Below are 21,322 nucleotides of genomic sequence, written 5' to 3' on the forward strand. Positions count from 1 at the left end.
TATACATGTTTTTGTGTGAGCATAAGTTTTCTTTCTTTTTTATTTTTTTTGCAAGTTTAATAAATCACATGATTTTTTATGGGATTTCTGTATCAGGTTGCAGTTTGAAAGAAGTTATATGAAGAGAATGATGTACAATCAATATGAATCTTGTTAAATCTCTCTTCCATGGACTTTATCCATCTTCCTGCTTAGCAATAAAAGGCATTTTTAGGTTTATATAAACATTCTTTACAATTGTCCTCTTAACAAAAAATTAGTCTTTAAGTAGCACTAGGCATTTAGTAAATAATTCACAGGCCAATAAATTTAACTGTGCAGTTGGGAAATGTAATGTGAAAGAGCTTGAAACCTTAAGACTGGGTGATCTGCAGTGTTTCCAACATGTCTTTGACTGCCTTAAGAGAATATTTGATTTCCTTCTTACTTTGACCTGCAAACTGATAAGCTCTGTTTATTTGACCAGCTGCCCAACTAGCGTATTTCATGTTGTCCTTTTTTGTTTTTGCACTTGCTTTTGCACTTGTTTTTGCACTTGCACTTATAGAAGCAATATGACTTGCTGACATGAAAAGCCCAAACAAAGCTCTCATATTTCTGTTGCTGAGTTTCAGTGCCTCTGCAAAATACTTTATTGAAAGTTCGAGGTTTTCGAGTCCACCTTGGGTATATTTAACTTCAGCATACTGCTGACAATGTAAGTGATTGTGTGGATTAGCCATCATCAGCTCCTCTAAACAAAAGGTTGCCTTAGCATAGTCATGTTCATTGATATAAAGTTCTGCAAGTTCAAGCCAGGCTTCTTGGCCCCCAGAAATTTGTTACAGATACTCATTCAGTTCCCAAATGGCCTCAACAGTTTTCCCCTGGGCTTTTCAAATGACAATCAGGCGTTCTTGCAGCAGTGTTAGTTGGATCTTCTTGTAAAATTTTACCATGTGGTTGTATAGCATCATCATATCTTTCCATGGCTTCAAATCTTATGCCAGTTAGTCTCTTGACTCCGTGACTGCCAGGGAACTGTCTTCTCAACTCCTGAAGACAAAACAATGCTAAGTCATCTCAACTATAGTCTAGGGCTGCAATCATCACTTGCTCATATATGACCCGAATATCATCTCCAAGCTTAGATCCATATTCATTAATTAATTCTTCTAAACTTCCACAATTTGCTCACTGTTTCATGAGTCTTCTTCTCTTCATTTTCTCATTTTATCTCGCATTTCTTCCCAAGTGACATCTTAGGAAGAGGTCACAAAGCTCTAAGACCTTTGCCATCTTCTCAGAACCTGGAGGCAGGGAATAAGTTTTCATTGTTCTAGTCTAAATGCCCAAGAATACAGCTGCTGTGTTGTATGGTAATTACACAATTAGTTTTATAAAAAACTGCTAAGCTTGGGGCACCTGGATGGCTCAGTCAGTTAAGCATTTCAGCTCCGGTCATGATCTCAGGTTCTGGGATAGAGTCCCACCATCAGGATTCCTGCTCAGCAGGGAGTTTGTTTCTCCCTCTACCCCTCCCTCTACTTGTGATCTCTCTCATGCTCTCTCTCTCGGTCAAATATTTTTAGAAAGAAAGAAAGAGAGAAACTGCCAAACTTTTCCAAAGTAACTATCCCATTTCACAGTCCCACCAGCAATGTATAAATAATCCAGTTTCTCTGCATCCTCAGCAGCATTTGGTGTTGTCACAACTTTGTTTTTAGCCATTCTTACAGATGTATAGTTCTCATTTTAATTTGCATATCCCTGAGGGTAATGATGTTGAAAACATTTGCATGTGGCTCTTTGTCATCTGTGTATTTTCCAAGATGAAACATCTCTTCATTCTTTTTTTTTTTTTTTAAGAGTTTATTTATTTGACAGAGAAAGACACAGCCAGAGAGGGAACACAAGCAGAGGGAGTGGGAGAGGGAGAAGCAGGCTTCCCGCTGAGCAAGGAGCCTGATGTGGGGCTCAATCCCATACCTGAGCCAAAGGCAGAGGCTTAACCCACTGAGCCACCCAGGTGTCCCATCTCTTCATTCTTTTGCCTGTTTTCAAATTTGATTGTTTTTATTGTTGAGCTTTGAGAAATCTTTATATATGTAAATATTAGTCCTTAATTTTTCCATTTATGGATTGTGCTTTTGGTGTCATAACTAAGTTCTCTTTACCAGACTGTAGATCCCAGAGATTTTCTCCTATTTTTTTTTTTAAGATTTTATTTCTTTATTTGACAGAGAGAGATTACAAGCGGGCAGAGAGAGAGGAGGAAGCAGGCTCCCTGCTGAGCAGAGAGCCCGATGTGGGGCTCGATCCCAGGACCCTGGGATCATGACCTGAGCTGAAGGCAGAGGCTTAACCCTCTGAGCCACCCAGGCACCCCTCTCCTATTTTTTAAAAAGATTTTTTATTTATTCATTTGACACAGAGAGAGAGAGAGAGCAAGTGAGCACAAGCAGAGGGAGAAGGGAGAAGCAAGCTCCCCACTGAGCATGAAGCCCAATGTGGGGCTCGATCCAGGACCCTGGGTCATGAGCCAAAGACAGCCACTTAAACAACTGAGCCACTTGGTGCCCCCTAGGTTTTTGTTTATAAAGGTTTTATACTTTTACATTTTACATTTGAGCTTGTGAAATATTTTGAATTAACATTTTTATTTAGGTCAGAATTCTTTTTTTCCCCCTTATGGATATCCAATTGCTCCAGCATCATTTTTTGAAAGGCTATCCTTCCTCCACTGAACTTATTTTACATCTTTGTCAAAATCAATTGGTTAGACACAGACATTCAGCAAACTAGAAATAGAAGGGAACTTCCTTAACATGACAGAAAGCATTTATTAAAACAAGAAACAAAAAACCACACACACACACACACACAGAGCTAACATTACACATGGAAACCTTAAGAGCTTTCCCCTTAAGTTCAGAAACAAGGTAAGAATGCCCACTTTCATCGCTCCTACTCAAGATTGTACTAGGAGACTTAGAGCAATTAGGCAAGGGGTGGGGGAAGGAAGGAAAGAAAATGAAAGAGAAAGAAAGAGAAGGAGAGGAACAAAGGGAGGAAGGGAGAGGGAGAGAGAAAAATCCATTTTGTTTGAGAAATTGTAGATGGTACTGTTTTTCATTTTGGTTTCCACATTTTCATTGTTCATATAAAGAAATACTATTGTGTTTTGTGTATTTATTTTATATCTTGCAAATTGGCCAAACTCACTTCGTTCTAGGAAGTTTTCTTGGTAAAAATCTCTGAGGTTTTCTACACAGACCTTGTCATCTGCAAATAAGGACAATTTATTCATTTCTAACTGGTATGCATTTTCTTTCTTTTTCATTCTATTCTGGAAGTATAAACCTTTAAAATACTACACAATATTATCAAATAGAAGCACAAAAATATTTACTGAGTATACCTAATATGTGCCAGATAGCTATTGGGAATATATCCTTGAACAGAATAAAATCTGACCTCACATGGAGCTTGCATTCTAGTGAGAGCTGATAAACCATAACTAAGAAAATAGGTCAAATATATACTGACTTTGAAAGTGTTAGATAATGTGTAGAAACGATTCTGGAGTCATGTCTTTGAGAGGAGAGGGGATCTAGTTCACAAATGGAGGAGCTGGCCTTTGCTAGAAATATGGATATTTCATACGTTGTAATAGAAGGAAAGAAATATACAGGTACAGATGTAGGTAGGTCAGGAGATATGACTTTAGAAGCTTGTGGAACTTATTTTCCTAGTGCTTCTGTTTTCTCAGTGAAATAGGAAGCAAGGTTATCTGCTGAAAATGAAGATAAAAGAGAAAGCATTAGACATTTGAAGAAAGAGGATATGACATGAAATAGATTTTAATAGATTAAAAGAAAAAGTGTGTGGTTGCTGAGCAGCAGAGAAGGACCCCTAGAGATTAATAAACAGAATCTAAAGACAGCAGTCAGTATGTATGGATTAGATGGAGAGTTGGATTTGAGATGATTTTGATTTTGCCAAATGAGTTCCATTAATCAAAAATGGGGCAGAGGAATTAGAACATTTGCAATTCTAACTTATAATTATCAGTATTAAGTACTGTTTTATTTATTTAAGATTTAATTACTTGTTTCAGAGAGAGATCATGTAAGAATGCCATGTTTGGGGGAGGGGCAGGAGAGGGAAAGAGAGAATCTCAAGCAGACTCCCCAGTGAGCATGGAGCCCAATGTGGGCCTTGATCTCATAACCCCAAGATCATGACCTGAACTGAATTCAAGATTCAGCAGCTTATCTGACTGAGCCACCCAGGCATCCCCTAAGTACCATTTTGTTGAGTGCTTACCATCTACTAGGAACATTAAAAAGGAGAAAAAGAAAAAGTAAGGTTTTTTTATTTACATGATCTCATCCATTCTTACATTATTTCTAGGAAATGGTGTTGACTCTTGATTCTACTCCCTGTTTACACAGACCAGATTTTCTACGAAGATGGGAAGGGAAGTGAGCATGCTAGAAGTGGTTTTTTAGATTAAATATAAATGGTTTAAACTCTCCCACAAAAAGACAGAGATTGGCAGGATGCCTTTTTCTTTTTAATACCTTTTTTTTTTAAGATTTATTTATTTATTTATTTATTTTTGAGAGAGAGAGAGAGCACAGGCAGGAGTGTGAGGGGGAGAGGAAGGGAGAATCCCAAGTAGATTCTGTTCTGAACATGGAGCAACATGGAGCTCAATCTCATGCCCCTGAGATTACAACCTGAGCTGAAAACCAAGAGTTAGATGCTTAACCAACTGCAGAACCCAGGTGCCCCAGAATGGCATTTCTTTTCCTTTATGATTTTGTTTATTTATTTATTTGAGAGAGAAAGAAAGCAAGAGAGAGCAGGGGAGGAGCCGATAGAGACAGATAAGACTCCACACTGAGCACAGAGACCAATGTGGGGTTCAATCCCATAACTCTGAGACCATGACCTGAGCCAAAATCAAGAGCTGAATGCTTAATTGACTGAGCCACCCAGGTGCTCTGGCAGAATGGCTTTTTAAAAATATGCAACAATATGCTGTCTAAAAAACCTTATCTTAGATTCAAAGACACAGGTTGAAAGTGGAAAAATGGAAAAATACATTCTATGCAAATAACAAAAACAGAACAGTGGTGGCCATACAATATCAGACAGAATAGAGTTTAAATGAAAAAGTTTACAAGAGGGGCACCTGGCTAGTTCAGTCAGTGGAGCATATGACTCTTGATCTACAGGGTCATGAGTTCAAGCCCAACATTAGGTGTAGAGTTTACTTTAAAAAAATGAATGAATAAACAAACAAACAAAAATTTTTAATTAAAAAAGTTACAAGAGACAAGCACATATATTAATGGAAATGTCAAATACAGCAAGAAGATATAACTGTAAAGATTTTTGCACATAATGACAATATAAAAATATTTATGAAGCAAAAATTGACAAAATTAAAGGGAGAAATGGTTCTACAATAACAGATGGGAATTTCAATATCCCACTCTCCATAATGGATAGAACAACCATACAGAAGAGAAGAAGTAGAGGATTTGAACAACACAGTAAGTCATAACTATATTTAATAGGCATATACAGAACACTTTAAACAACAATAAAATACACATTTTGCTCAGGTACATGTTTTCCAACACAGACTGTGTGTTAGGCCACAGTTAAGACTCAGCTGATTTGGGACACCTAGATGGTTCAGTTGGTTAAGGGCCTGCTTGCTTGGTATACACACAAAAGAACTAAAAGCTGGGTCTTGAAGAGATGCCTTTACACTCATGTTTATAGCTAAAACATGGAAGGAACAAAAGTGTCCATCAATAGATGAAGAGATAAGCAAAATGTGGTATATATATATAAAACAAAATATTATTAGCCTTAGAGAGAGGAAATTCTGACACATGCTACAACATAGATGAAACTTGAAGACATTGTGCTAAGTGAAATAAGCCAGTCACTGCAAAACAAATACTGTATGATTCTATGTATGTGAGGTCGACAGAGTAGTCATAATCATAGAGACAGAAGTAGAATGGTGGTTATAAGGGACTCTATAAAATAAATTCCAGGGATGCCTGGGTGGCTCAGTTGGTTAAGCCAATTCCTTCAGCTCAGGTCATAATCCCAGGATTCTGGGATTGAGTCCTGCATTGGGCTCCTTGCTCAGTGGGGAGCCTGCTTCTCTCTCTGTCTCTCCCTGCCACTTTGCCTGCTTGTGCTCTCTCTCTCTGACAAATAAATAAATAAAATCCAAAAAAAAATAAAAATAAAAATGAATTCCAGGGCACCTGGGTGGCTCAGTGGGTTGAGTTTTTGCCTTCAGCTCAGGTCGTGATCCCGGAGTCCTGGGATCGAGCCCCGCATCAGGCTCTCTGCTCAGCGGGGAGCCTGCTTCCCCCTCTCACTCTGCCTACCTCTCTGCCTACTTGTGGTCTCTCTCTGTCAAATAAATAAATAAAATCTTTATAAAAAAATAATTTCCAGAAAGGAGTTAGGGGGGTAAATAATTTTCCAAAATAGCACAATCAGTTATTTTCTTAAAATTACTATTACATGTGTAATATATACCTGTATGCCCAGAAAGAGAGCACTCATGATCAAGTAAATGGAGTAAAATGTTATCAGTAGGTGACACTCATTAAATGATGCTATATGGATGTTCTTTGTATTATTCTTTTTTTTTTAAGATTTTATTTATTTATTTGACAGACAGAGATCACAAGTAGGCAGAGGCAGGCAGAGAGAGAGAGGAAGGGAAGCAGGCTTCCTGCTGAGCGGAGAGCCCAATATGAGGCTCAATCCCAGGACCCTGGGATCATGACCTGAGCCAAAGGCAGAGGCCTTAACCCATTGAGCCACCCAGGTGCCCCTTCTTTGTATTATTCTTATTCCAACTTTTTGTAAGGTTGAAATTATGTACAGATTTTTATTTAAAATGTTTTTAATTTCTCAGATTAGAGAAAGAGTTATATAAATGCTAGAAAGGGTTGATTAAAACTGCCTTACAAGATAGACTTTATAATTCTTTCCCACATCTATTACAAGACTGAAGACTCTTCAGACTGTCAACATTCAAGAAATTGTCAACATTACTCTGAAAGAACACACAGTTATGGTGCAGGGCCACAGAAGAACCCTGCAGAGGGACTTCAAGCACATCAATGGAGAACTCAATCTCCTCGGAAAGAAAAGGAAGAGACTCTGACAAATTCTGAGGAAACAGGAACTGGCCACTATTCCCATGATTTTCATTAACAGAACATGATCCTAGGGGATCACACTGAGCTTCCATTACAAAATCAGATTGTTTATGCCTATTTCCCTATCAAGCTTATTATTCAGGAGAACCAGTTTTTTGTTGAAATCTGAGATTTTTTTGGGTGAAAAATACATCCTCAGGTTTCAAATGAGGCCAGGTGTTCCTTGTCCACTATCTCAAGCCCAGAAAGATGAGTTAATTCTTGAAGGAAAGAACATTGAACTTCTATTAAATTCATCCGCTTTGATTCAGCAAGCTACAACAGCTGGCAAGGATGTCAGAAAAATATTTTATGGTATCTGTGTCTCTGAAAAAAGAACAGTTCGGCAGGCTAATGATTAAGATCAAAGTTAGCTACAGAAACAACACGATGCCAAATGATTCCTAAGACCTATTTTAGTAAGTAAAAATTGGGACCTCCCACCACAAAACACTTAGATCCTATAATATACACATACTTTACATACACAAAAGTCAATTCAAAATGGATTTAAGACTTGAAAGTAAAACCTGAAGTGATAAAACTCCTTGAAGAAAACATAGGTGGTAAGCTCCTTGACATTATTGGTCTTGGCAATTCTTTTTTTTTTTTTTTTTTTACACCAAAAGCAAAGGCAACAAAATATAACAGACACGAGGAGATGTCTCATAATAATTAAAAAAAATAAGAAATGAAGTATAGAATGAAAATGTCTAACATAATCTAACCAAAGTCTCAAAAGGGGAAAAATCAGAGAATGAAGAAGAGCCAATATGATAGAAGAGATAATGGCTCATAATTTATTGGAACTGTTAAATAAATTAAGAAATACATATATATATATACATGTATTATATATATATATAAAGAAGTATGATATAAATACACCTATATCTGGAGCACATGAGTGGCTCAGTTGGTTAAGCATCTGACTCTTGATTTTGGCTCAGGTCATTATCTCAGGGTTGTAGGGTCAAGCCCCACATAGGGCTCTGTGCTAAGTATGGAGCCTGGTTGAGATTCTCTCCCTCTCCGTCTGCCCCTACCCCTCTCACTCTCACTCTCTCTCTCTAAAAAGAAAAAAGAAAAAACAGAAACCTACATCTGAGCTATAGTGTCATACAGAATTAAAAAAAAAAAAAAAGAAAGAAAGAAAGAAAAAAGACCATAATGAAAAAGTTCAGGTACAAAGGAATGAAACATTGATAGCAGATTTCTCAATGACAACAATGGACAGAGGATAAATGGAATACTATTTTTAAGCACCAAGAGAAAATTATTATCAACCCAAATTTCTGTAGCCAGAGAATCTATTTTTTTAATAATGCAAAGACAAACATTTTTTTAGAACAATCAAAGAGTTGATCACTGAGAGTTCTTCACTAAAGAAATTACTAAGGGGCACCTAGATGGCTTAGTCAGTTAAGCATCTGCCTTCGGCTCAAGCTGATCCCAGCGTCCTGGGATTAAGACCAGAATCAGGGGTCACCTGGGTGGCTCAGTGGGTTGAACTTCTGCCTTCGGCTCAGGTCCTGGGACCAAGCCCGGCATTGGGCTCTCTGCTCAGTGGATAGCCTGCTTCCCCCTCTTTCTCTGCCTGCCTACTTGTGATCTCTCCCTCTGTCAAATAAATGAATAAAATCTTAAAACAAAAACAAAAACACAGAATCAGGCTCTCTGCTCAGTGGGGAGTCTGCTTCTCCTTCTCCCTCTGCACTGCCCCCACCACCCTGCTTATGCTCTCACTCTCTGTCTCAAATAAAATTTAAAAAGAAAAAAAAAAAAAAGAAAAGAAAAAAAATAATAAAAAATAAAAAATAATTTTTTAAACCAGAAATTACTAAGGAATATACCTCAGGAAAAAGGAAAAAAATAATTTCAAAAAATTCTCAGGTGCAAGTAATAATGGTAAACAAAGAAATTGGTAAATATGCAAGTATATTTAAACAAATACTATTATTTTTTAAAGATTATATTTATTTGACAGAAAGAGAAATCACAAGTAGGCAGAGATGCAGGCAGAGGGGGAGAGGGAAGCAGGCTCCCCGCTGAGCAAAGAGCGCAATGCACAGCATGATCCCAGGACCCTGAGATCATGACCCCGAGCCTAAGGCAGAGGCTCAACCCACTGAGCCACCCAGACACCCCTAAACAAATGCTATTATTAATAATTTCTAATTCCTATAGTCAAAAAAAGTAAGACTAGGCAGCAATACTATGTTATTGAGAGGGGCAATCAGATTACAAAAGTGTCCTAGGTCCATGGTTTAATTGCGGGACTGGGTTAAAATATTGACTAACTTTATACTCTAAGTATGCATATTAATCCATCAGGGGAAACTACTAAAATAATAAGAATGTATAACTTAAAAACCAGCAGAAGAAAAATGTGGAATTAAAAAAAAAATCATTGCGGGGCGCCTGGGTGGCTCAGTAGGTTAAAGCCTTTGCCTTCAGCTCAGCTCATGATCCCAGGGTCCTGGGATCAACACCTGCATCAGACTCTCTGCTCAGGAGGGAGCCTGCTTCATCCTCTCTCTCTACGTGCTTCTCTGCCTACTTGTGATCTCCATCTGTCAAATAAATAAATAAAATCTTAACAAAAAATAAAAAAATCATTGCAAAAGAAAAATAAGGCAAAAAACAGGGAGGTTAAGTTAAATTTATGTGAGAAGTAAACTGGCATAAACATCTGAATATATCAATAATTATAATAATTCTAAATGAATTCAACTTGTCCATTAAAAGAGATTGTCACAGTGGATCTGGTAAGAAAGGCTAAAACCAACAACTTAGGAAACAACAGATTTTGGTGAAGATGTGGAGAAAGTTCCCCTCTTGCACTGTTGGTTGGAGTGCAAACTGGTGCAGCCACTCTGGAAAACAGTATGGAGGTTCCTCAAAAAGTTAAAAATAGAACTGCCCTATGACCCAGCAATTGCGCTACTAGGCATATGCACCTCAATGTTTATAGCAGCAATGTTCACAATAGCCAAATGATGGAAAGAGCTCAGATGTCCATCAACAGATGAATGGATAAATAAAATGTAGTGTGTGTGTGTGTGTGTGTGTGTGTGTGTGTGTGTGTATACAATGGACTATTTTGCAGCCATCACAAGGAATGAAATCTTGCCATTTGTAACAATGTGTCTGGAACTAGAGTGTATTATGCTAATAGAAGTAAGTCAGTTGGGGAAAGAAAAATACCATATGATTTCATTCTTATGTGGAATTAAAGAAACAAAACTGATGAACATAGGGGAAGGGAAGGAAAAATAAAATAAGATAAAAAAGGAGATGGAGACAAACCATAAGAAACTCTTAACTATAGAGAACAAACAGGGTTGCTAGAGGGAAGGAGGGAGGGGATATAAGGTAATTGGGTGATGGACATAAGGGGGTAATTTGATATAATGAACACTGGGTGTTATATGCAACTGATGAATCACTAAATTCTACCCTGAAATTAATAACACATTATATGTTAACTAACTTGTATTTAAATTTTTTAAAAGGGGAGAAATTGTCATAGTGGATATAAAAAAACCAATTTATTATATTCTGAATTATATTCAGAAAAGACATAACTAAAACAAAGATCCAAACAGGTTGAACTTAGAAAGGTGAAAAGGATACAGTTAGCAAACACAATCTAAAAGTTGCCATAGTGGGACACCTGGTTGAGTGTCCAACTTTTTATTTCGGCCCAGGTCATGATCTCAGGGTCCTAGGATCAAGCCCTGCATTGGACTCCATGCTTAGCATGGAGTCTTCTTGGGATTTTCTCTCTCCCTCTCCTTCTGCCCCTCGTCCACCCCCACCCTCGCCCTTGCACTCTCTAAAATAAACAAAAAATCTTTAAAAAATAAGAGATGCCATACTACATTAATATCCTAAAAATAAGTTTTATGGCAAAAAAAAAAACAAAACAGAAAAGATGATCATAAATTCAGGGGCCCCTGGGAGGTCCAGTTGGTTAAGCCTCTGACTCTTATTTTCCACTCAGGTCATGATCTCCAGGTTGAGAAACAAAGCCCCACATCAGGATCCAAGAACAGCAAGGAGTCTGCTGAAGTTTCTGCCTCTCCCTCCGCCCCTCCCTGTACGCTCACTCTCTCTCTAAAATCAATCAATCAGGGCGCCTGGGTGGCTCAGTGGGTTGAGCCGCTGCCTTCGGCTCAGGTCATGATCTCAGGATCCTGGGATCGAGTCCCGCATCGGGCTCTCTGCTCAGCAGGGAGCCTGCTTCCTCCTCTCTCTCTCTGCCTGCCTCTCTGCCTACTTGTAATCTCTCTCTGTCAAATAAATAAATAAATCTTTAAAAAAAAAATAAAATAAAATAAAATAAAATCAATCAATCAATCTTTCTTTTTTTTTTTTTAAGATTTTATTTATTTATTTTACAGACAGAGATCACAGGTAGGCAGAGAGGCAAGCAGAGAGAGAGGAGGAAGCAGGCTCCCTGATGATCAAGCGCCTGACGTGGGGCTCGATCCCAGGACCCTGGGATCATGACCTGAGCCAGAGGCAGAGGCTTTAACCCACTGAGCCACCCAGGTGCCCCAATAAATCAATCTTTTAAAAAAAAGATCATAAATTCAGTGTATCAGAAAGGACAATTTTTTAAATTTAAATTTGATTAATTAACATATAATGTATTATTGGTTTCAGCAGTAGAGATCAGTGATTCATCAGACTTCTGTAATAGCAGTGCTCATTACGTCATGTGCTCTCCTTAATATCCACCTCCCAGTTACTCCATCTAGAAAGAACAATTCTAAACTTACACCTTCTAAACAACATAGCTTTAAAATATTTGAAGCAAAAACATGTATTTGCTGGAAGAAATGAACAAATCCGCCATTATATTTAGAGAATTAAATACACGTATCTCAATTATAGATAAAAAGAATAGGGGCACCTGGGTGGCTCAGTAGTTAAGCGTCTGCCTTTGGCTCGGGTCATTAATCTGCGGTCCTGGGATTGAGACCCACATTGGACTCCCTGCTCAGTGAGGAGTCTGCTTCTCCCTCTCCCTCTCCCTCTGCCCTTCCTGCCACTCATGATCACAAGATCTCTCTCTCTCTCTTTCTCTCTGCTTCCATCTATCAAATAAGTAAATAAAATCTTTAAAGAAAAATTAACAGACAGGGGCGCCTGGGTGGCTCAGTGGGTTAAGCCTCTGCCTTCGGCTCAGGTCATGATCTCAGGGTCCTGGGATCGAGCCCCGCATCGGGTTCTCTGCTCAGCAGGGAGCCTGCTTCCCTCTCTCTCTCTCTCTCTGCCTACCTCTCTGGCTCCTTGTGATCTCTGCCTGTCAAATAAATAAGTAAAATCTTAAAAAAAAAAAAAAGAAAAAGAAAAATTAACAGACAAAAAAGAAAGTTACAGACGATTTCAAGAATGCCAACAGGAGGGGCGCCTAGGTCACTCAGTGGGTTGGGCCGCTGCCTTCGGCTGGGGTCATGATGTCAGGGTCCTGGGATCGAGCCCTGCATCGGGCTCTCTGCTTGGCGGGGAGCCTGCCCACCCATCCACCCCCCCCACCCCGCCTCTCTGCCTCCTTGTGATCTTTCTCTCTGTCAAATAAATAAAATATTTTTTTGAAAAAATACCAACAGGAGGTTTGAGTCAATAGATAGAAATCAAACCTCCACCCGAAAATTAGAGCACACTATTCTCAAGCACACAAAAATTTACAAAATTTACAAAAATTGACCACCAGGACATAAATCAAATTTCAACAAATTTCAAAGAATTGGTATCATCCAGACAATATTCTTTGATCACAATGCAATTGATCTATAACTCAATGACAAGGAAATTGTTTTTATAAAGTATACATTTTTAGGGGCACCTGGGTGGAACAGTTGGTTAAGTGTCTGACTTTGGCTCAGATCATGATGAGGGTCCTGGGATTAAGCCCCGCATCTGGCTCCCTGCTTGACGGGGAGTCTGCTTGTCCCTCTCCCTCTGCCTACCACTCCCCCACTTGTGCACACGCACTCTCTCTCAAATAAAATCTTTTTTTAAAAAAAATTTTTTTTTAAATTAAACATATGTCGCTGACTTCAGCTTCTGTTAATTGTGAATTTGGAAATTTGGATCATTACTCCAGCTGAAAACAACTAAAAAGACCAAATATAATAATTTTTTTAATCTTCCTGAAAGGATCAAATTGCTGAGGAAACACCAGGCCAAGACTGAACTCAGGGCAAAAATGTGAAGTTTGAACTTAACATTTGCTATTGGTCATGCTCCGGTGTACAAATGCTAATCAAAAAGAGCTAAGAGTAATTTTTTGACACCTTTCCAAGCCGAAGAAGACAAAATTTGAAGTCCAGAGCCTACCAAGAGAAAATAATAAAACCCCTAATCTTATAGCTGGACTGGCAAAGGGATATAGCCTAAGAGTAAGAGGGTACTGCAGGTAAGACCTTGGATATCAGGATATCCAAGGATATCCAGACCTTGAATATCCTGAAGCCAAGCGCCAAGTCAAGACTGAAGTTGGATTAAAGGGAATTAACATCCCAAAGCCCAACTTTAGTACCCTAGGTACCTAGCAAATGCAAACAAAAATCCTTGGAAAGCTTTTCTAGTACAAAAGTTATTTTTACAAATAACTTTACAAATACAATTATCAACATACAAGCATAAACAGACACATGAGAATTTAGGACAGCAGGAAAGAAAGCAGGTACAAGGGTGCCTGGGTGGCTCAGTGGGTTAAAGCCTCTGACTTCGGGAGCCTGCTTCTGCCTCTCTCTCTCTCTCTGCCTGCCTCTCTGCCTACTTGTGATCTCTGTTTGTCAAATAAAAATGTCTTAAAAGAAAAAAAAAGAAAGCAGATACAAACAACAGAAATGGGGGAGGGGTGCCTGGGTGGCTCAGTCACTTGAGTGACCGACCTTGGTTTCCGCTCATGTCATGATCTCAGGGTCAAGAGATCAAGCCCCGAGTCAGGTTCAGCACTAAGTAGGGAGTCTGCTTGAGATTTTCTCCCTTTACCCCTTCCTCTGCCCTCTAGAAAAATACTGTAAGTAAAATTAGGACCTGGATAAATGAGTAACAGCAGTTTAGATAAACCCTAGAAAAAATTAGTGTACTAAAATTGGAATGATACAGAGAAGATTAGCATGGCCCCTGCGCAAGGATGACACGCAAATTCGTGAAGCGTTCCATATTAAAAAAAAAAAAAAAATTAGTGTACTGAAAAGTAGATCAGAAGAAACCATGCAGAAGAAAGCACAGAAAAACAGAGATAAAAATTCAAGAGAAAGACAACCACAGAATGGAAGAAAATATTTGCAAATCATATCCAATAAAGGTATATTATCCAGAATATGTAAAGAATTCTTGAAGCATCTGGCTGGCTCAGTTGGAAGAGCATGGGACTCTTGATCTTGGGGTCATGAGTTCAAGCCACATGTTGGGTGTCAAGATAACCTAAATAAATAAAAATTTTTTAAAAAAAGAATCCTTACAACTCAACAACAAAGGGACAGTCTAGTTTTAAAATGAGAAATGGACTTGAGGGGTGCCTGGGTGGGACAATTGGCTAAGCACCTGACTTTGGCTCAGGTCATGATCTCGGGGTCCTGGGATGGAACCCCACATCAGGTTCCCTGCTTGACAGGAGTCTTCTTGTTCCTCTCCTTCTGACCCTTCTCCTTTCCCCTACTTGTGTCTCTCTTTCTCTCTCAAATAATTAAATATAATCTTTAAAAAAAAAATGAGGGTGGGTTAGTCATTAGGCATCTGCCTTTGGCTCAGGTCATGATCCCAAGGTCCTGGGATCGAGCCCCACATGGGACACCTTGCTCAGCGGGAAGCCTGCTCCCTCTCCCACTTCCCCTGCTCATGTTCCCTCTCTCGCTGTGCCTCTGTCTGTCAAATAAATAAAATCTTCTAAAAAAATTAAATTAAAAATAAATTTTAGAATGAACAAAGGACATGAATAAACATGTTTTCAAAGAAGAGGCACAAATAGTTGATCACCATAAGAGGCTCAATGTCATTAGTCATTAAGGAACTACATGGTTTTTTTTTTTTTTTTCAAAAGTTTTATTTATTTGAGAGAGAGAAAGAACGAGATATTGACAGAGAGCACATGCAGGAAGGAGAGGGAGAAACAGGCTCTCCAATGAGCAGGGGATGTGGGGCTTGATCCCAGGAATCTGGAATCATGACCTGAGTCAAAAGCAGATGCTTAACCAACTGAACCACCCAGGCACCCCAAGGAACTGTTTTTTAAAATCACAATGAATTACTTTTGACCCACTAGATGGGCCATAGTCAAAAAATTAAAAATATTAATGTGAGAAATTAGAACCCTCATACATTGCTGGTGGAAATATAAAGTGGTATAGCCACTGTGGAAAAGTTTGTGAGTTCTTCAAAATGTTAAAAAGTTACCATGATGAATCGCACTTCTAGGTATAGATCCAAAAGAATTGAAAACACATAGTTCACACAGAAACTTGTACATGAATGCTCATAGCATCACTATTCGTAATTGCTAAAAAGTGGAAAACAACCCAAATCAGCTGATAAACAGATAAAATTGGTACATCCATACTATGGGATATTATTCAGACATAGAAGGAAATGAAATATTGGTACATGCTAGAACATGGATGAATCTTGAAAACATGCTAAGTGAAAAAAGCCAGACACAAAAGGTCACATATCATATGATTCCATTTATATGAAATGTCCAGAATAAGGAAACCCAAAAAGACAGAGTAGATTAGTGATTGCCAGGGGCTGGGAACAGGAAGGAATGGGGAATGACAATGTAGAGTTTCCTTTGGGACGATGAAAAAAATGTTCCAGAATGGGATAGTAGTGATTGTACAGACTTGTGAATATACTAAAAAACACTAAGTTTGGTGGTATGTAAATTATGTCTCAATTTTAAAAGAGTACCACCCATCTTTTTCAAAGAAATGGAACAAATAATCCTGAAATTTATATGGAACCAGAAAAGACCTCGAATAGCCAAAGGAATATTGAAAAAGAAAGTCAAAGTTGGTGGCATCACAATTCCGGACTTCAAGCTCTATTACAAAGCTGTCATCATCAAGACAGCATGGTACTGGCACAAAAACAGACACATAGATCAATGGAACAGAATAGAAAGCCCAGAAATAGACCCTCAACTCTATGGTCAACTAATCTTCAACAAAGCAGGAAAGAATGTCCAATGGAAGAAAGACAGCCTCTTCAATAAATGGTGTTGGGAAAATTGGACAGCCACATGCAGAAAAATGAAATTGGACCATTTCCTTACACCACACACGAAAATAGACTCAAAATGGATGAAGGACCACAATGTGAGAAAGGAATCCATCAAAATCCTTGAGGAGAACACAGGCAGCAACCTCTTCGACCTCAGCTGCAGCAACATCTTCCTAGGAACATCGCCAAAGGCAAGGGAAGCAAGGGCAAAAATGAACTATTGGGATTTTATCAAGATCAAAATCTTTTGCACAGCAAAGGAAACAGTTAACAAAACCAAAAGACAACTGACAGAATGGGAGAAGATATTTGCAAACGACATATCAGATAAAGGACTAGTGTCCAAAATCTATAAAGAACTTAGCAAACTCAACACCCAAAGAACAAATAGTCCAATCAAGAAATGGGCAGAGTGGGGCGCCTGGGTGGCTCAGTGGGTTAAGCCGCTGCCTTCGGCTCAGGTCATGATCTCAGGGTCCTGGGGAGTCCCGCATCGGGCTCTCTGCTCAGCAGGGAGCCTGCTTCCTTCTCTCTCTCTCTGCCTGCCTCTCAGTGTACTTGTAATTTCTCTCTGTCAAATAAATAAATAAAATCTTAAAAAAAAAAAAAAAAGAAAAAGAAAAAGAAAGGGGCAGAGGACATGAACAGACATTTCTGCAAAGAAGACATCCAGATGGCCAACAGACACATGAAAAAGTGCTCCATATCACTCGGCATCAGGGAAATACAAATCAAAACCACAATGAGATATCACCTCACACCAGTCAGAATGGCTAAAATTAACAAGTCAAGAAATGACAGATGCTGGCGAGTATGCGGAGAAAGGGGAACCCTCCTACACTGTTGGTGGGAATGCAAGCTGGTGCAACCACTCTGGAAAACAGCATGGAGATTCCTCAAAATGTTGAAAATAGAACTGCCCTATGATCCAGCAATTGCACTACTGGGTATTTACCCTAAAGATACAAACGTAGTGCTCCGAAGGGGCACATGCACCCGAATGTTTATAGCAGCAATGTCCACAATAGCCAAACTATGGAAAGAACCTAGATGTCCATCAACAGATGAATGGATGAAGAAGATGTGGTATATATACACAATGGAATACTATGCAGCCATCAAAAGAAATGAAATCTTTCCATTTGCGACAACGTGGATGGAACTAGAGCGTATCATGCTTAGCAAAATAAGTCAAGCGGAGAAAGACAACTATCATATGATCTCCCTGATATGAGGAAGTGGAGATGCAACATGAGGGCTTAAGGGGGTAGGAGAAGAATCAATGAAACAAGATGGGATTGGGAGGGAGACAAACCACACGTGACTCTTAATCTCACAAAACAAACTGAGGGTTCCTAGGGGGCGGGGGGTTGGGAGAAGGGGGGTGGGGTTATGGACATTGGGGAGGGTATGTGCTTTGGTGAGTGCTGTGAAATGTGTAAACCTGGCGATTCACAGACCTGTACCCCTGGGGATAAAAATATATTATATGTTTATAAAGAATTAAAAATTTAAAATTAAAAAAAAAAATAAGAGTATTTTTTTAAAGTCATCTCTGCTGCTAATGTGGGGCACAAACTCACAACCCCAAGATGCAAAGTTGCATACTCTACTGATAAGCCAGCCAGACACCTCTAAAAGAATGTTCTAAAAATATAAGAAAAATAAAAGACGTAAAGTAGTCATAGAGCATGGTGTCTTGGGCAGTCCAGTTTATGCCCATTGTTCTGAGATTAGTACTTATAGTTATTACTAATAACTTAAGTGTTACTATAAGTGTCCCAGGATGGACATTCTTGTCCAGGATGTACATAAATTAGTCATCCTAGTCACAGAGAATTTTAAGATTTATTTTATTTTATTTATTTGCCAGAGATCACAAGTAGGCAGAGAAGCAGGCATAGAGAGAGGAGGAAGCTGGCTCCTCACTGAGCAGAGAGCCTGATGTGGGGCTCGATCCCGGGACTCTGGGATCATGACCCGAGCTGAGGGCAGAGGCTGTGTAACCCACTGAGCCACCCAGGCACCCCAAGGATTTTTTTTTAAAGATTTTATTTATTTATTTGACAGAGATCACAAGCAGGCAGAGAGGCAGGTGGGGGGGTGGTGAGCAGGCTCCCCGCTGAGCCCAGTGAGGGGCTCTATCCCAGGATCCTGGAATCATGACCTGAGCCAAAGGCAGATGCTTAACTGACAGCTTAACTGACAACTGTTTAATTCACTTTAAATTAACGATATAAGAAAAATATTTGTAGGGGCGCCTGGGTGGCTCAGTAGGTTAAAGCCTCTGCCTTCGGCTCAGGTCATGATCCCAGGGTTCTGGGATCAAACCCCGCATCAGGCTCTCTGCTCAGCAGGGAGCCTGCTTCCCCCTCTCTCTCTGCCTGCCTCTCTGCCTACTTGTGATCTCTGTCTGTCAAATAAATAAATAAAATCTTTAAAAAAAAAAAAAAGAAAGAAAAAAAGAAAAATATGTGTATATTTGTTTATTTGTATATTTGTATATTTAAATTAACAATATAAGAAAAATATTGTATATATAAATACATTTAATTTTTGTAAAGATTTTATTTATTTGAGAGAGAGAGCACATGTGGGAGGGGGTGCAGAGGGGCAGAGACAGCGAGAGAAGCAGATTCCCTGCTGAGCAAGGGGCCTGACATGGGGCTCGATCCCAAGACCCTGAGATCATGACCTGAGCTGAAGTCAGATTAACTGACTGAGCCCCTCAGGTGCCTCCTGAGAATTTTTCTAATGAAGAAAGACATTAATTCAGAGATTCAAGAAATCAAACTTTCTGAGGCACCTGAGTGGCTCAGTCAGTTAAGCCGGAGACTCTTGATTTTGGCTCAGGTCATGATCTCAGGGTCCTGGGATGAAGCTCTATCACCATCCCACTCAGCCCCAGCACTGGGCTCCTCGCTCATCATGGAGTATGCTTGAAAAATTCTCTCGTATCCCTCCCCCATCTCTAAAAGTAAATAAATAAATCTTAAAAAAAATAGTAACAGACAACCTAGAATTCTATATTCAGTAAAAAATACCCTTCAAAAATGACTCTGGCATATGGGCAGCTGGGTGGCTCAGTCAGTTAAGTGTCTGCCTTCAGCTCAGGTCATGATCTCAGGGGCCTGGGATAGAGTCAGGCTTCCAGCTCAGCTGGGAGTTTTCTTCTCCTCTCCCTCCCCTCTCTGCCCCTCACCCCCACTCATGTGTGTCCCCTCTCAAATAAATAAATGAATAAAATATTTTTAAAATGAGGATGGCATAAAGATACTTTAAAGACTATTCACAGAGACCATATTTGCCAATTTACCTACTCCTTAAAATTTATTTATAATTCAAAAATCAGCACTTCAATGGGATTGGGAGGGAGACAAACCATAAGAGACTCTTAATATCACAAAACAAACTGAGGGTTGAGGGTTGGAGGGGGTTAGGGAGAGGGTGGTTGGGTGATGGACATTGGGGAGGGTATGTGCAGTGGTGAGTGCTGTGAAGTGTGTAAGCCTGACCATTCACAGACTTGTACCCCTGGGGGTAATAATACATTATATGTTAATAAAAAATAAAAATAAAAAAATTTTTAAAAGAGTGAAAAAATCAGTATTTCAGCTTTTTCACAGTCCTTTGAGGGTATGTGGACATGTGTAGACACAGAGATTCCCAGCTAAAGTCAAACAAGAGGACAGTATGCCTTCTTGTGCCCACTCTCCTGCAGAATGGACCCGAGGTTGGCGACGGTAGGGAGCAGCCCCATGCAGCGCAAGGAGCTCCAGCTCTTGGGCCCGCTGGACAGGGTTTGGATCGTAACTCTGGCACCTATTAGCATGGTGGCCTCACGTAAGTCCCGGAAAACTTCTTTATTTTTTTTATTTTTTTTTTTTAAGATTTTACTTATTTATTTGTCAGAGAGAAAGGGAGAGAGCGAGCAAGCACAGGCAGACAGAGAGGCAGGTAGAGGCAGACGGAAAAGCAGGCTCCCTGCTGAGCAATGAGCCCTATGTGGGACTCGATCCCAGGACTCTGGGATCATGACCTGAGCTGAAGGCAGCTGCTTAACCAACTGAGCCACTCAGGCCTCCCAACTTCTTTTTGGTCAAAGAAAGAAAACAGAATCTACCAGGATAAGTTGCTTTTAGGATTTAAAATTATAATCTATGTGAGCCCTATGTGTGTGTGTGCATTTTCATTGAAGATTTTTTTTTTCAAACTGGGTCATATTTTCTTCCTTTGCATACCTACTAATCATCAATTGAATGGCAGAAATTGTGAATCTACTTTGTTGGGCACCAGACATTCTCATACTTTCATAAACCTCCTTGATCTTTGTTCTGATTCAGTTAAGTTACTTGTAGATAGTTTGATCCTTTTTGTCCTTGTTTTCATAATTGCCTTGGTGGTCTGAAGCGGTGCTCAGTCTAGGGCTAATCAGCCCTGACTGTTCTCTCCAGTGAGAATTATGAGATTTTCTAGTCCGGCTGGTGGGAACTGGCACTATTTTCAACCCTATATGAGTGCGAGGCACTGTTCTCTAACCCATCCTAATGGCTGTATCTTTTTTTTTTTTATAGATTTTATTTATTTATTTATTTGTTTTTAAAAATTTTTATTTCTTTATTTGACAGAGAGATCACAAAGTAGGCAGAGAGGGAGGGGGAAGCAGTCTCCCTGCTGAGCAGAGAGCCTGATGTGGGGCTCAATCCCAGGACCCTGAGATTAACCCACTGAGCCACCCAGGCACCCCCTAATGGCTGTATCTTGACCTCAGGAAGATTCTTCACACACATGAGCTGATTAGTACTCTGCTGAATATTTGAGGGAGACCTCTACAAACATCCAGAGTT

The 21,322-nt window shown here is 39.5% G+C and overlaps 1 protein-coding gene, 1 non-coding gene and 1 pseudogene across 3 annotated transcripts in view; 1 reads left to right on the top strand and 2 right to left on the bottom strand.

Annotated features, from left to right (window-relative positions):
* The window catches only part of SFPQ (splicing factor proline and glutamine rich), a 75,953-nt gene that overhangs the window by 23,743 nt on the left and 30,888 nt on the right, over window positions 1–21,322 (bottom strand). The window contains exon 12 of one of the 2 annotated variants that reach the window (XM_059135877.1): window positions 36–1,035. The exons of the other annotated variant lie outside the window; for it this stretch is intronic. The gene's annotated coding sequence lies outside the window, so the exon portion shown is untranslated. Of the gene's footprint in view, window positions 1–35; window positions 1,036–21,322 lie in introns of those variants that run through there. 2 annotated transcript variants of the gene reach the window in all.
* LOC131810482 (ER membrane protein complex subunit 2-like) lies at window positions 36–20,307 on the bottom strand (annotated as a pseudogene).
* LOC131810622 (U6 spliceosomal RNA) lies at window positions 14,317–14,423 on the top strand. The gene has a single exon (XR_009345626.1). It is a non-coding gene; the product is annotated as a U6 spliceosomal RNA (small nuclear RNA).

This window comes from Mustela lutreola, chromosome 10, assembly GCF_030435805.1.
Source record: "Mustela lutreola isolate mMusLut2 chromosome 10, mMusLut2.pri, whole genome shotgun sequence".
NCBI classification, from domain to species: Eukaryota; Metazoa; Chordata; class Mammalia; order Carnivora; family Mustelidae; genus Mustela; species Mustela lutreola.